Genomic DNA, 17,013 nt, shown 5'->3' on the forward strand with positions numbered 1-17,013 from the left:
TAGACACCGAGAGGGAGCAGTGTCAGGTGGGGGTGGGACAGGCTATAGACACCCAGAGGGAGCAGTGTCAGGTGGGGGTGGTAGAGGTTATAAACACCCAGAGGGAGCAGTGTCAGGTGGGGGTGGGAGAGGCTATAGACACCCAGAGGGAGCAGTGTCAGGCAGTATCATTCATAGGGGGCATATTCAATTAGGTGCGAAAAGTCGAGTACTTTTTGCATGCCGGACTTTTCGCTGTCCTCGCTGGTTTTCCATGCGGAAAAGTATCGCGCGCGTCCCCGCTTATCCCCGTATTCAATTAGAAATCGGTGAAAACAGCACCCGGTGAAACGCAAACAGGCGAAAAGTGCTCTCAGATTTGGGGAAATCAGCCTGACACCCCCAAAAGATGCACTGACATTGGGGACCACTATAGATACCCCCGAATAGCCCTACTGAAGCTATTTGGGGTACTTAAATGCTCTCAATAGCTATTAATTAGCGTCTTTGCACAAGGTGTGAAGAATAGCATTTAGCAGGAGAAAATAACTAGTCCCAGTAAAATTTGGGGTACATGAAAATGGGTGTAAGGATGGTTAGAGTATTGCAAAAGTGAGGTTCTAAAAAAAAACGCACCTCCAGCAAGCACCTGCAAACAAAAAACACCTCCCCATACTTGCAGACCCCCAAAGTCTATTTAGTTAGCTTTTAAGTTTGTACCCCAACTTTGTACTTTTTCGCCCCCGTCTTCAAGTTAATTTTTTGGGGCCGTTCTTTACTTTTCTTTTAGGATTTATTTGCCGCAATGTACCCAGTGGAGAAGTTTTGCCTGAGTTTCTGCACCGGCAAAAAGCCTCCACAATTGAATACGAGCATAAACTTCTGCTGGCGAAATTACGTCACCGGCGAAACTTTTTCGCCGAAAACGGCTTTTCGCACCTAATTGAATACAGCCCTTAGAGTTCTCATCCGTGTATATCATTCATAGAATAAGGCCGGGGAGCCTCGGCGTATATCATTCATAGAATAAGGCCGGGGAGCCTCGGCGTATATCATTCATAGAATAAGGCCGGGGAGCCTCGGCGTATATCATGCATAGAATAAGGCCGGGGAGCCTCGGTGTATATCATTCATAGAATAAGGATGGGGAGCCTCGGTGTATATCATTCATAGAATAAGGCCGGGGATCCTTGGTGTATATAATTCATAGAATAAGGCCGGGGATCCTCGGTGTAGATCATACATAGAATAAGGCCGGGGATCCTCGGTGTAGATCATACATAGAATAAGGCCGGGGAGCCTCGGTGTAGATCATACATAGAATAAGGCCGGGGAGCCTCGGTGTATATCATTCATAGAATAAGGCCGGGGATCCTCAGTGTATATCATTCATAGAATAAGGCCGGGGAGCCTCGGTGTATATCATTCATAGGGGCATATTCAATTGGGCATGAGGTTTAACTATGGAAAAACCTTGCGCCCAATTTTGGATTAACGCGGGTATGCGCGCTCCCGATACCCACAGTATCCAATTTAAAAAAAGTGGTTGCAGGGTTTTTTCCGAGCTGAAAACCCTGCACCCTGTGAAAAAAAAGTTACAAAAATTCTACACGTACCTGTCCGGTGGTCTCCGTGGCTCCCGATGGCCTCCCCTCCATCTTCTCACTGGAGAGGGGGCTACTGGGAGGCTCCAGGGGCTGGTGGGAGGAGCAAGGGATGCTGGGAGATGTAGTTTTCCCAGCACCCATTTCGGGGGACACAGACACTGGGGGGGCATACACACATAACACTCATATACACACACTGACATACTCACCCTGATGCAGAAGACAGCACTGCAGAAGGTGAGTAATTAAGGACTAATTAAGCTAATTGGAAACATCCAATTGCTTAATTAGTCCTCAGGGGTCACAGAGCAAGTCCTGCTGATTCTTCCTAAAATTAACGATTATAGAAGAAAATCACACTTGCTCTGGAGGTGCGAGAATAAAAACCTCCCGGGGCTCAAAACAGAAAAAACACCTGCACCTAATTGTATAGTAACAATCCCACAGGTGCGGGAAAAACCTCACAGGTGCAGGATATTTGCTATTCTCGCTCCCAATTGTATATGCCCCATAGAATAAGGACAGATCAGTCATTATACATTGAATCTTCTCAACCTCTGGCTGAAGATAAGTCTGGATCTGTGACCTCTGTACTGTATTATCCCAGAGTCTGGCAACGGCTGCGGAACTGACAGGAAACACTACAAGAGAATTCCCAGACTCCGGATACAGCTGGACGTAACCAGTGTCCCCCTAGGGATGCAGCCAACATTTCCATTATCACCCCTAGGACTACGCTCTACCACAGTGACTGCAGGTTATATACCTCACTGACACAATCTCCTGTAATTCAGGATAATCAGACGTCCATGGCCCGTATTCAATTTGAGACAAAAAGTCCGAATCCGCGATACTTTTTCGCCGATTTTGCGTTAAGTCAATGCAATAGGTGAAAAAGTATCGCCTGTGAATGGGAGGCGGAAAAAAGTGCAGAATTGGGGTTTTGGGGTATAACGTTGCGGGAACCCCCGTGCAGCATTCAGACAGTTCCCCAAAGCTAAACTGTGTCAAATAATTTAAAAAAAACAACACCCCAAAAAAATCACTTTCATTTTGGGGGCGAAAAAAAAAGTTGGGGGACAAAGTTAAAAACTAGCGAACTTGACTCTGGGGGGTCCCCAAGTATAGCCCCAGGTGTTTTTTTTTATTGCAGGGGCTTCCGGAAGGTGGATTTTTCACAATTTTTTTCAACTTCACTTTAGCACCTTTTAAATATTCTGACCCCCATTTACATGTACCCCAAATTTGCTGGGATAAGTTATTTTCTGGAAAAAAAAGCTCCTAAATACTATTGTGCATCACGTATAGAAAAACGCTATTTAGCAGCTATTGAGCCTGTTTTAAAACACCAAATACTTTCAGCAAGCCAAATCGGGGGGTACCATAGGGATCCCCAATGTCAGAGCATCTTTTGGGGGGTGTCAGGCTGATTTCCCCAAATCTGACAGTACTTTCCGCCTGTTCAAGCTTCGCCGGGTCCAGTTTTCGCCTACTTTCAAATTGAACACGGGGTAAAACAGGGACGTGCGCAATACTTTTCCGCCTACGAAACAGGCGACGTAGGCGGAAAGTCCGGGACGCGAAAAAGTATCGCGGCTCAGCTCAAAGTGAATACGGCTCCATGAGGGAAATATCTGATTTCAGGTTGTAGCTGTACAAATACGTATTATACACAATTCTCACGACCGCCATCACGGGGACCAGGTGAATGTAGGGGCAGCGCCAGCGGGTGCTCAACCTCCGCAACCTAAGGAGGACTAGTGCGTTTCCCACCTTAACCCAAGAGGAATAAAATTGATACCAGGGAAGTATTTCTGGCGCTGAGAAGGGAACTTTATAGATGAAAACGTCATTGTGACACTTCCGCTATATAACGCTCGGCCCTTACTTGCTATATACATGGGAGCCGGGCAATATAAGACGATTACAGGCAGTGTCAGCAATTATAGGTGGTCAGACACCTCTTACCCAAACACAAACCATGGGCTGTAACTGGCAGAGAGATGACCCAATGAAAGAAATAGATAAACAATGGGAGGGAGCGGCCAGGTGCCGGGAGGGAGCGGCCAGGTGCCGGGGGGGAGCGGGAAGGTGCCGGGGGGGGGAGCGAGGAGGTGCCGGGGGGGGGAGCGGCCAGGTGACGGGGGGGTGGGGAGCGGGCAGGTGACGGGGGGGTGGGGAGCGGCCAGGTGACGGGGGGGTGGGGAGCGGCCAGGTGCCGGGGGGTGGGGAGCGGCCAGGTGCTGGGGGGGAGTGGCCAGGTGCCGGGGGGGGAGCGGCCAGGTGCCGGGGGGGGAGCAGCCAGGTGCCGGGGGGGGAGCGGCCAGGTGCCGAGGGGGGAGCGGGAAGGTGTCGGGAGGGAGCGGGAAGGTGCCGGGGGGGAGCGGGAAGGTGCCAGGGGAGGAGCGGGAAGGTGCCGGGGGGGGGAGAAGCCAGGTGCCGGGGGGGAGCGGGAGGGTGCCAGGAAGGAGCGGGAAGGTGCCGGGGAGAGAGCGGGAAGGTGCCGGGGGGGAGCGGGAGGGTGCCAGGAAGGAGCGGGAAGGTGCCGGGGAGAGAGCGGGAAGGTGCCGGGGGGGGAGCGGCCAGGTGCCGAGGGGGGAGCGGGAAGGTGCCAGGAAGGAGCAGGAAGGTGCCGGGGAGAGAGTGGGAAGGTGCCGGGGGGGGCGGGAGGGTGCCAGGAAGGAGCGGGAAGGTGCCGGGGAGAGAGCGGGAAGGTGTCGGGGGGGGAGCGGCAAGGTGCCGGGGGGTGAGCGGGAAGGTGCCGGGGGGGGGGGGAAAGCCAGGTGCCGGGAGGGAGCGGGAAGGTGCTATGAAATACGTTGCAATTTGAAGTGAGAATTTAATTTTCCTTTTATGCTTTATTGATAAGCCTGATTACCTTGTGATGCTGTATTTTTAAATTATTTGTATTTTTGATTATTCCTTTAGTAAGGGACGAGCTTTATATAGTGTCACAATGACGTTTTCTTATATAAAGTTCCCCCCTCAGGCTGCAGATATTCCCGTTATCAAAGCTGCCATAGTGCCCATTCCTGCCGTGAGACCAGCTGTGCGTGTTTCTGCGCCCGTACCCTCATGCTGCGCTGAGCTCGTTCCTTATAGACTATAAATGCTGATTGGTTGCTAAGGGCAACTTCCCCACTGGTCCACACTTTTCACTGCTTTATACATAAACCCCTTAATATTTGTTTACTCAATGACGTGAAGCAAAATGTGCTGTAACCATAGTAACACGACAAGCCAGGTCTCAGTGGTGCACATGACACTGATGGAAGCCGATGGACCGGTTGCTGTGGGTTACAGCACATCTGCACTATTGTTAAAGAAATCATTTTTCCCTCGGGGCCCGAACTGCCTAAATATTGTGGTGGGGATTTCCTGCAGCAAATAATGACATTATACTGAGCAGAGAGGCCCAAATGACACAGAGCTTAGTATATAGTAACGTACACAAGCCCTGGCATAGCCCCCCAGACACGCTGCGCTCAGCCCCCTCACTCACACAGAGAGACCATTATTATCCCTATAACAGATGCTAGAAATCGTTTCTTCCCTCCAGTCATCTTATCAAAGGCTCCACAGACCGCGCTGCCCCCTCGATGAGCCTCTATTCAGCCTGACAGAGCCCTGTACAGACTCAGCGCCAGCCTGTGCCCTCAGGGCTCTACATGTAGTCCTGTCTGATCCTGTCTGCCAGTCCCTGCCCATCACAGGGGCACAGATAAAGAACTCCTGAAATAAAATGACGCCACTTAGAACCTTGCTTCTCTCCTGACCCTGATATCACAGATTTTGCCCCAATGTACCAACACCGGATATGGCATGGTGCCGCCTATCAGACCCGTATCTCAGTTTATCCCTGGAATAATGATAAGAATATTTTCAGTGAATGGAGCGAAGGCAGAAATTGGGACTTTTCAGTTCCTCGGCATATTTGTGGTCGACTACGCCAAGTCACATCAACCCAGAAACCGGCCCGGTGCGGCTGGAAGAAACACTGGCCAGACCAGTACCACAGAGTATTGTCCACCTAACGGGCGAGATTTACTCTCATCATCTATAAATGCGGCTGTGGGCGAAGGCCCGGCCCGCGAGGCTAGAATGGCTGCCACAGCACTGAAGGGGTTAATCCTCCTGCTTCTGTGCCGTTTTTGAATGGAACAATCAGCGCGGAGGCGCCAGTTGTAAATGTGATCGCCATTGGCAATGACCCAAGCTGTGTGCTGCTGGGACCTGGTATAGACAAGCTCCAATGCTGGGACTAACGTCTATGTAATCCCCACCTGGTCCCCGGCACGCCTGCCACATCACCTGGGATCCGCCTTCCTAGGGGGTCTGCACCCCCAAATAATCTCCACAGAAGAACAGGCGTCACTCAGACCATCATATGGTGACAAATACACACTCCGAGGAAGGGGATACGTTCCACGAAACGTTGACTTTTGAATAAACACAGAGAGTGTATTTGTCACCATATGATGGTCTCTGAGTGACGCCTGTTCTTCTGTGTGTATATATATATATATATATATATATATATATATATATATATATATATATATACACAGAACAGAATATATATACACACAGACACACACATACATACATACATACATACATATACGTACATACCTCCCTCCCAACATGACCCGCTCCAGGAGGGACACAATGCTCCGGTCCTGGGCTTCCCTGGTAAGAGGCGGGGCTGCAGCACAGTTCAAAACTCAAAAAGGGGAGGAGTCACACCAACTGTCATTTCACAGCTGCCAATCATCACTGGCTGGGACTCACTGGCAGCTGATATATAGAGGTTATTATATACCCTAAAATATACCCATATCATGGTGTAAATAGCTCAGGAGGTCACAAGAAACGATGTAAACCCAAGTGGTCATTGAGACCCTTGGGGACCCAACCTGTAAATCCACCGGCTGTCTAACTGTAACAACGTTAGTCCCCTATAACCACACCTGATGGATTGGGGGGCGTGGTCTATCGTACGAGACCGCACTCTGATGGATTGTGGGACGTGGTCTATAATCCGAGACCGCACTCTGATGGATTGTGGGACGTGGTCTATAATCCGAGACCGCACTCTGATGGATTGTGAGACGTGGTCTATAGTACGAGACTGCACCCCTGACGGATTGGGGGACGTGGTCTATAGTACTAGACCGCACCTTGACGGATTGGGGGATAGTCTATAGTACTAGACCGCACCTTGACGGATTGGGGGATAGTCTATAGTACTAGACTGCACCCCTGACGGATTGGGGGGACGTGGTCTATCATACGATACTGCAATGAGGAAAGGGGTGAGGGGCTGTACAGAAGTGACTGGCCACAGGTTGTTCACTATGGCCATTAAGTAATGCCGCTCTGATGGCGGATCTGTGTACCGCCATATGCGCATTAAAGGAACGTTCTGTTTTTCCGATATATAGGCCGCATGGGCATATAGCCTAGTAACACCGTATATTTACTGTCACAAGTTCATTTATGTCTAATAGAATAGCGCTGGCCCATGTGGGGATGGTACCCATGAGGAAATGGCCACTCTCAGTACTGGTTTTACTGGTAACTTTAGTCTTTACCAGGAAATCTCTCTAATTGCGCCCTCTTTTTACCATCCCCATACCGGCAAGCGCTATTCTATTGGACATAAATTGCAGTAGATAGACCCGTGCCCCCACTCATTGCAGTAGATAGACCCGTGCCCCCACTCATTGCAGTATAGACCCGTCCCCCCCTTATTGCAGGTAGAGACCCATACCCCCATTCATTGCAGTAGATAGACCCATGCCCCCACTCATTGCAGTAGTTTCGTGCCCCCACTCATTGCAGTAGATAGACCCATGCCCCCACTCATTGCAGTAGATAGACCCGTGCCCCCACTCACTGCAGTAGATAGAACCGTCCCCCCCTTATTGTAGGTAGAGACCCGTACCCCCACTCATTGCAGTAGAGACCCGTGCCCCCACTCATTGCAGTAGATAGATCCATGCCCCCACTCATTGCAGTAGATAGACCCGTGCCCCCACTCATTGCAGTAGATAGACCCATCCCCCCCTTATTGCAGTAGAGACCCATGCCCCCACTCATTGCAGTAGAGACCTGTGCCCCCACTCATTGCAGTAGACTCGTGCCCCCACTCATTACAGTAGATAGACCCGTGCCCTCTCATTGCAGAAAAGACCCATGCCCCCACTCATTGCAGTAGAGTTTCGTGCCCCCACTCATTGCAGTAGATAGATCCATGCCCCCACACATTGCAGTAGAGACCCGTGCCACCACTCATTGCAGTAGATAGACCCGTGCCCCCACTCATTGCAGTAGATAGACCCGTGCCCCCACTCACTGCCGTATAGACTCGTCCCCCCACTCATTGCCGTATAGACCCATCCCCCCCTTATTGCAGGTAGAGACCCGTGCCCCCACTCATTGCAGTAGACTCGTGGCCCCACTCATTGCAGTAGACCTGTGCCCCCACTCATTGCACTACACCCATCCCTTCTTATTGCTGTAGAGACCTGTGCCCCCACTCATTGCAGTAGATAGACCCGTGCCCCCACTCATTGCAGTAGAAAGACCCGTGCCCCCACTTATTGCAGTCGAGATCCGTGCCCCCACTCATTGCAGTAGACAGACCTGTGCCCCCACTCATTGCTGTAGAGAACCGTGCCCCCACTCATTGCAGTAGAGACCCGTGCCCCCACTCATTGCAGTAGATAGACCCGTGCCCCCACTCATTGCAGTAGATAGACCCGTGCCCCCACTCATTGCAGTAGATAGACCCTTGCCCCCACTCATTGCAGTAGATAGACCCGTGCCCCCACTCATTGCAGTAGATAGATCCGTGCCCCCACTAATTGCAGTAGACCCATGCCCCATGATTGCAGTAGATAGACCCATGCCCCCTGATTGCAGTAGATATGCCAGTGTCCCCCATATTGCTATTGACCTGTATAATGTCCGCAAAATCATTTGGTCTGGCCCTGCTAAAGCAACCACAGGCGGGACTCGAAAATTAATAAAGCTCAGAGCTTTTTTCTGCTAGCCTCATCTGGATAGTAAGGTGCCTAGAATGGCACCCTGCAGCCAGAATCTATGCACCAGTGCTGCCTGGAGTGTCCTTAGGACGTGTCTGGCAGTCACACCGCTGCCCTTACAGCTCCCTAGAGCAGTGGTTCTCAAACTCAGTCCTCAGGACCCACACAGGTCACGTTTTACAGGTCACCCAGCAGGAGCACAGGTGTAGTCATTACTCACAGACCCATATCCCAGATCACCCAGCAGGAGCACAGGTGTAATCATTACTCACTGACATTTCCCAGATCACCCAGCAGGAGCACAGGTGTAATCATTACTCACTGACACATTTCCCAAGTCACCCAGCAGGTGCACAGGTGTAATCATTACTCACTGACACATTTCCCAAGTCACCCAGCAGGTGCACAGGTGTAATCATTCTTCACCGACACATATCCCAGGTCACCCAGCAGGTGCACAGGTGTGTTCATTACTCACTGACACATTTCCCAGGTCACCCAGCAGGAGCACAGGTGTAATCATTACTCACTGACACATTTCCCAGATCACCCAGCAGGAGCACAGGTGTAATCATTACTCACTGACACATTTCCCAGATCACCCAGCAGGAGCACAGGTGTAATCATTACTCACTGATACATTTCCCTGGTCACCCAGCATGTGCACAGGTGTAATCATTACTCACTGACACATTTCCCAGATCACCCAGCAGGAGCACAGGTGTAATCATTACTCACGGACACATTTCCCAGGTCACCCAGCAGGTGCACAGGTGTATTCATTACTCACTGACACATTTCCCAGGTCACCCAGCAGGAGCACAGGTGTAATCATTACTCACTGACATTTCCCATGTCACCCAGCAGGAGCACAGGTGTAGTCATCACTCACTGACACATTTCCCAGGTCACCCAGCAGGTACACAGGTGTAGTCATCACTCACTGACACATTTCCCAGGTCACCCAGCAGGTGCACAGGTGTAGTCATCACTCACTGACACATTTCCCAAGTCACCCAGCAGGTGCACAGGTGTACTCATTACTCACTGACACATTTTAAAAGATCCACAGGTGGAGTTATTTCACTTGTAATTCTGTGAGACCTGGAAAACATGCACTGCTTGGGGTCCTGAGGACAGAGTTTGAGAACCTGTGCCCTAGAGCCATCCTCAGGATGCTCCAGTTGCTGTAATCACAGCGATTGTGGAACGCCCCCTCCGCGTGATGTCACACAGAGGGGGCATGGCCTGCAAATGAATTTATAAATATCCAAATGAACCTTGGCAGAAAAAGGTTCCCCACCCCTGCTCTAGATCGATTCGTGTCCCCCTCATTGCTGTAGATAGATCCGTGTCTGATAGGATCCCTTTCAGGGGGAATAACGAAAAAAAGCCCATAGACTTCTATTGGGTAACTCAATCTAAAGAAGGTGTTTTACCCACCAGGTCCGAGTTCCAGAATGTATCGCATTCCGAAGCTTGGTACATATGGAAATGCCACCAAAACTCAGTAAACGGGTTTTTCAGAGTTTTAACCACATTGCATCCTTTAGTACATCCCGCCCTGAGAGTTATATAGTGAAGGAGCAGGGTCTCCAGCAGCACAGAGTAATGATGTCAGGCTCCTGTCATACTGATACAGGAAGCCACAGACTGAGAGTTATATAGTGGAAGGAGCAGGGTCCCCAGAAGCACAGAGTAGTGATGTCAGGCTCCTGTCATACTGATACAGGAAGTCACAGACTGAGAGTTATATAGTGGGAGGAGCAGGGTCCCCAGCAGCACAGAGTAGTGATGTCAGGCTGCTGTCACACTGATACAGGAAGTCACAGACTGAGAGTTATATAGTGGGAGGAGCAGGGTCCCCAGCAGCACAGAGTAGTGATGTCAGGCTCCTGTCACACTGATACAGGAAGTCACAGACTGAGAGTTATATAGTGGGAGGAGCAGGGTCCCCAGCAGCACAGAGTAGTGATGTCATCCTCCTGTCACACTGATACAGGAAGTCACAGACTGAGAGTTATATAGTGGGAGGAGCAGGGTCCCCAGCAGCACAGAGTAGTGATGTCAGGCTCCTGTCACACTGATACAGGAAGCCACAGAGTTATATAGTGGAAGAAGCAGGGTCCCCAGCAGCACAGAGTAGTGATGTCAGGCTCCTGTCACACTGATACAGGAAGTCACAGACTGAGAGTTATATAGTGGAAGGAGCAGGGTCCCCAGCAGCACAGAGTAGTGAGGTCATCCTCCTGTCACACTGATACAGGAAGCCACAGAGTAATATAATGGAAGCAGGGTCCCCAGCAGCACAGAGTAATCACCGGTGAAAAAATACTGTATAAATGTTTCAATAAGATGTAAAACCGGACGCTGTGCACAGGCACAGTGTGTTATATATGTAACGTAGAAAGGTTATAAATGGAGTAATTAAGTAAAATTGCACTTACCTTTCCCTGGCGGTCTTGGGGTATTTGTAGCCCTCTGTGGGCTGCTAGCTCCCCCAGTCCCCCTTCCCAGAGAACCAGAATGTCCTTTATGGCAGCCTCCTGCAGCAAAGGGGTATTATAAAGTGCATGGAGAGCAGCCATCTAATTGTTTCACAGGAGCTCAAAGCGCTCACACTCGATGGCCGGGAGATTGCTGCCTGGGGATCCCAAATTTGTCCAGAGAAGGTGATAAGTTCCCCTAGCAGAATCCTGGAAGTAAAGTCTTGGAGGCCACATCCCCCAATGCAGACTTGCCGACACCTGTGGTGTGGTTAGCTGTTCAGGTGGTCTCAGGCATAGCAGAGTGACCACTCTCCACTAGGCACAATGTTAAAGGTATGTGTGCACAGTAGATGCACTTAGTATGATTGGTTAAGTGACCAGGGTGGGCTTACGCCCTTGGGTGTTAGAACCAGGGCCGGACTGCCTATCTGGCACTTCTGGCAAATGCCAGAAGGACCAATGGCCAGATGGGCCGGTGGGCTGCAAACCCCGGCTGAGCAGCTCCGCCTCCCAGCGCTCTGCTCGCTGGGACACTGAAAGATGGGGGCAAGCAGTGAGGCCACGACCCAGTTAATTGCGGCATGCCCCCATGGGGCGTGGCCACCCCCCTTTGCAGATGCACACATTAGGGGGATTGCCAGGACTGCTGAGCAGCCCCAGCCCATCCCTGGTTAGAACTGTAAGAGAACCTCCGAGCCCGGGGGGTGTACATCCTGATCATCAACGATTTTACATCTGTATTGTGCAAAGCGCCGGCAACAATGGGACTAAGGCACCTGCATCTGCTTGTATCCTGTGACCACCACAATCACACAACACGTCATTATGAAGCACAATTAATATTCTCTAGTTGGTCATTTTTTCCATTATAGAAGGCACCAATAGATATATGAGGAGCACACACCATACCATACCATACATGGATTGCTTTATGACCATCTCTGTATTGCAGGTGTATATAGTGCAATCACCTTCTCATACCTCCCAACTTCTTTCATATGTGAATGGCGGCTCTGAAGTGCACCTCATAAAGATGAATGGCCTCATGAATGGGGTGTGATTTCATAGGGAATGTCATCCACGCAAGCTAGGCCCCCCGTTTTCATCATGTTAGAGGTATCAGGGTGGTGAGGCGGGACTGTGTATAAAAAGCAGGACTGTCCCGCCAAAATTTGGAACAGTTGGGATGTGTGCCTGCTGCACAACTAGTGATCGCTTACACAATAAAGATTCTCATGGAGAACAATAGATGATAAAGCTGCTGATGGTGTATATATGATATATGATATATTGTGACATACGAGTCATCCCTGCAGCATCAGCGCCACCTAGTGTAAGGATCAGTTCCTGCTTCAGTTGCTCATACACCAGGACTTAAGTTGCATACACACGTAAAGATGTTCTGTCCAAGCATCCAACCAGCTGATTGGTTGGAATGAGAACCTGGTGACGTATGACAGGAAATGACAATCAGCAATTTGCTCCCAAACGCCGAAAAATGGAAAAAAACTGTTGTTTAAACAAATTGTTTAGAACATTTAACAAACTTAAATGTTAGTAATGAGGAGCGAGGATGTCTAACAGCTGCCCTCCCCTATAACCCCTGTATGGTGCAGATAGTACTGACAGGAGCGAGGATGTCTCTAACAGCTGCCCTCCGCTATAGCCCCTGTATGGTGCAGATAGTACTGACAGGAGCGAGGATGTCTCTAACAGCTGCCCTCCGCTATAGCCCCTGTATGGTGCAGATAGTACTGACAGGAGCGAGGATGTCTCTAACAGCTGCCCTCCGCTATAGCCCCTGTATGGTGCAGATAGTACAGACAGGAGCGAGGATGTCTCTAACAGCTGCCCTCCGCTATAACCCCTGTATGGTGCAGATAGTACTGACAGGAGCGAGGATGTCTCTAACAGCTGCCCTCCGCTATAACCCCTGTATGGTGCAGATAGTACTGACAGGAGCGAGGATGTCTCTAACAGCTGCCCTCCGCTATAACCCCTGTATGGTGCAGATAGTACTGACAGGAGCGAGGATGTCTCTAACAGCTGCCCTCCGCTATAGCCCCTGTATGGTGCAGATAGAGACATCCTCGCTCCTGTCAGTACTAACAGCTGCCCTCCGCTATAGCCCCTGTATGGTGCAGATAGTACTGACAGGAGCGAGGATGTCTCTAACAGCTGCCCTCCGCTATAGCCCCTGTATGGTGCAGATAGTACTGACAGGAGCGAGGATGTCTCTAACAGCTGCCCTCCGCTATAACCCCTGTATGGTGCAGATAGTACTGACAGGAGCGAGGATGTCTCTAACAGCTGCCCTCCGCTATAACCCCTGTATGGTGCAGATAGTACTGACAGGAGCGAGGATGTCTAACAGCTGCCCTCCGCTATAGCCTCTGTATGGTGCAGATAGTACTGACAGGAGCGAGGATGTCTCTAACAGCTGCCCTCCGCTATAACCCCTGTATGGTGCAGATAGTACTGACAGGAGCGAGGATGTCTCTAACAGCTGCCCTCCGCTATAACCCCTGTATGGTGCAGATAGTACTGACAGGAGCGAGGATGTCTAACAGCTGCCCTCCGCTATAGCCTCTGTATGGTGCAGATAGTACTGACAGGAGCGAGGATGTCTCTAACAGCTGCCCTCCGCTATAACCCCTGTATGGTGCAGATAGTACTGACAGGAGCGAGGATGTCTCTAACAGCTGCCCTCCGCTATAACCCCTGTATGGTGCAGATAGTACTGACAGGAGCGAGGATGTCTAACAGCTGCCCTCCGCTATAGCCTCTGTATGGTGCAGATAGTACTGACAGGAGCGAGGATGTCTCTAACAGCTGCCCTCCGCTATAACCCCTGTATGGTGCAGATAGTACTGACAGGAGCGAGGATGTCTCTAACAGCTGCCCTCCGCTATAACCCCTGTATGGTGCAGATAGTACTGACAGGAGCGAGGATGTCTCTAACAGCTGCCGTCCGCTATAGCCCCTGTATGGTGCAGATAGACATCCTTACTCCTGTCAGCGAGGATGTCTCTATCTGCACCCACACAGGGGCTATAGGGGAGGGCAGCCATTAGTACTGACAGGAGCGAGGATATCTCTATCTGCACCCATACAGGGGCTATAGGGGAGGGCAGCTGTTAGTACTGACAGGAGCGAGGATGTCTATCTGCACCCACACAGGGGCTATAGGGGAGGGCAGCTGTTAGTACTGACAGGAGCGAGGATGTCTATCTGCAACCATACAGGGGCTATAGTTGAGGGCAGCTGTTAGAGACATCCTCGCTCCTGTAAGTACTAACAGCTGCCCTCAACTATAGCCCCTGTATGGTTGCAGATAGACATCCTCGCTCCTGTAAGTACTATCTGCACCCATACAGGGGCTATAGGTGAGGGCAGCTGTTAGTACTGACAGGAGCGAGGATGTCTATCTGCACCCATACAGGGGCTATAGGGGAGGGCAGCTATTAGTACTGACAGGACTGAGGATGTATCTATTTGCACCCATACAAGGGCTATAGTTGAGGGCAGCTATTAGTACTGACAGGAGCGAGGATGTCTCTATCTGCACCATACAGGGGCTATAGGGGAGAGCAGCTGTTAGTACTGACAGGAGCGAGGATGTCTCTATCTGCACCCACACAGGGGCTATAGGGGAGGGCAGCTGTTAGTACTGACAGGAGCGAGGATGTCTCTATCTGCACCCATACAGGGGCTATAGGGGAGAGCAGCTGTTAGTACTGACAGGAGCGAGGATGTCTCTATCTGCACCCATACAGGGGCTTTAGGGGAGAGCAGCTGTTAGTACTGACAGGAGCGAGGATGTCTCTATCTGCACCATACAGGGGCTATAGGGGAGAGCAGCTGTTAGTACTGACAGGAGCGAGGATGTCTATCTGCACCCATACAGGGGCTATAGGGGAGGGCAGCTGTTAGTAGTGACAGGAGCGAGGATGTCTATCTGCACCCATACAGGGGCTATAGTGGAGGGCAGCTGTTAGACATCCTCGCTCCTGTCAGTACTATCTGCACCATACAGGGGCTATAGGGGAGGGCAGCTGTTAGTACTGACAGGAGCGAGGATGTCTCTATCTGCACCATACAAGGGCTATAGGGGAGGGCAGCTGTTAGTACTGACAGGAGCGAGGATGTCTCTATCTGCACCCATACAGGGGCTATAGGGGAGGGCAGCTGTTAGTACTGACAGGAGCGAGGATGTCTCTATCTGCACCCACACAGGGGCTATAGGTGAGGGCAGCTATTAGTACTGACAGGAGCGAGGATGTCTCTATCTGCACCCATACAGGGACTATAGTGGAGAGCAGCTGTTAGTACTGACAGGAGCGAGGTTGTCTATCTGCACCCATACAGGGGCTATAGGAGGGGAGCTATTAGTACTGACAGGAGCGAGGATGTCTCTATCTGCACCCATACAGGGGCTATAGGGGACGGCAGCTATTAGTACTGACAGGAGTGAGGATGTCTCTATCTGCACCCATACAGGGACTATTGGGGAGGGCAGCTGTTAGTACTGACAGGAGCGAGGATGTCTATCTGCACCCATACAGGGGCTATAGGAGGGGAGCTATTAGTACTGACAGGAGCGAGGATGTCTCTATCTGCACCCACAGAGGGGCTATAGGGGAGGGCAGCTGTTAGTACTGACAGGAGCGAGGATGTCTCTATCTGCACCCATACAGGGGCTATAGGGGAGGGCAGCTGTTAGTACTGACAGGAGCGAGGATGTCTCTATCTGCACCATACAGGGGCTATAGGGGAGGGCAGCTGTTAGTACTGACAGGAGTGAGGATGTCTCTATCTGCACCCATACAGGGGCTATAGGGGAGAGCAGCTGTTAGTACTGACAGGAGCGAGGATGTCTCTATCTGCACCATACAGGGGCTATAGGGGAGGGCAGCTGTTCGTACTGACAGGAGCGAGGATGTCTATCTGCACCCATACAGGGGCTATAGGGGACGGCAGCTATTAGTACTGACAGGAGTGAGGATGTCTCTATCTGCACCATACAGAGGCTATAGGTGAGGGCAGCTATTAGTACTGACAGGAGTGAGGATGTCTCTATCTGCACCCATACAGGGGCTATAGGGGAGGGCAGCTGTTAGTACTGACAGGAGCGAGGATGTCTATCTACACCCATACAGGGGCTATAGGTGAGGGCAGCTGTTAGTACTGACAGGAGCGAGGATGTCTCTATCTGCACCCATACAGGAGCTATAGGAGGGGAGCTATTAGTACTGACAGGAGCAAGGATGTCTCTATCTGCACCCACACAGAGGCTATAGGTGAGGGCAGCTGTTAGTACTGACAGGAGCGAGGATGTCTCTATCTGCACCCACACAGGGGCTATAGGTGAGGGCAGCTGTTAGTACTGACAGGACTGAGGATGTCTCTATCTGCACCCATACAGGGGCTATAGGGGAGGGCAGCTGTTAGTACTGACAGGAGCGAGGATGTCTCTATCTGCACCATACAGGGGCTATAGGGGAGGGCAGCTGTTAGACATCCTCACTCCTGTCAGTACTATCTGCACCATACACGGGCTATAGGGGAGAGCAGCTGTTAGTACTGACAGGAGCGAGGATGTCTATCTGCACCCATACATGGGCTATAGGGGGGGAGGTATTAGTACTGACAGGAGCGAGGATGTCTCTATCTGCACCCACAGAGGGGCTATAGGGGAGGGCAGCTGTTAGTACTGACAGGAGCGAGGATGTCTCTATCTGCACCATACAGGGGCTATAGGGGAGGGCAGCTGTTAGTACTGACAGGAGCGAGGATGTCAATCTGCACCCATACAGGGGCTATAGGGGAGGGCAGCTGTTAGTACTGACAGGAGCGAGGATGTCTCTATCTGCACCCATACAGGGGCTA

The sequence above is a fragment of the Taudactylus pleione genome, unplaced genomic scaffold (assembly GCF_031769625.1).
Source record: "Taudactylus pleione unplaced genomic scaffold, aTauple2 ptg000724l, whole genome shotgun sequence".
Classification (NCBI taxonomy): Eukaryota; Metazoa; Chordata; class Amphibia; order Anura; family Myobatrachidae; genus Taudactylus; species Taudactylus pleione.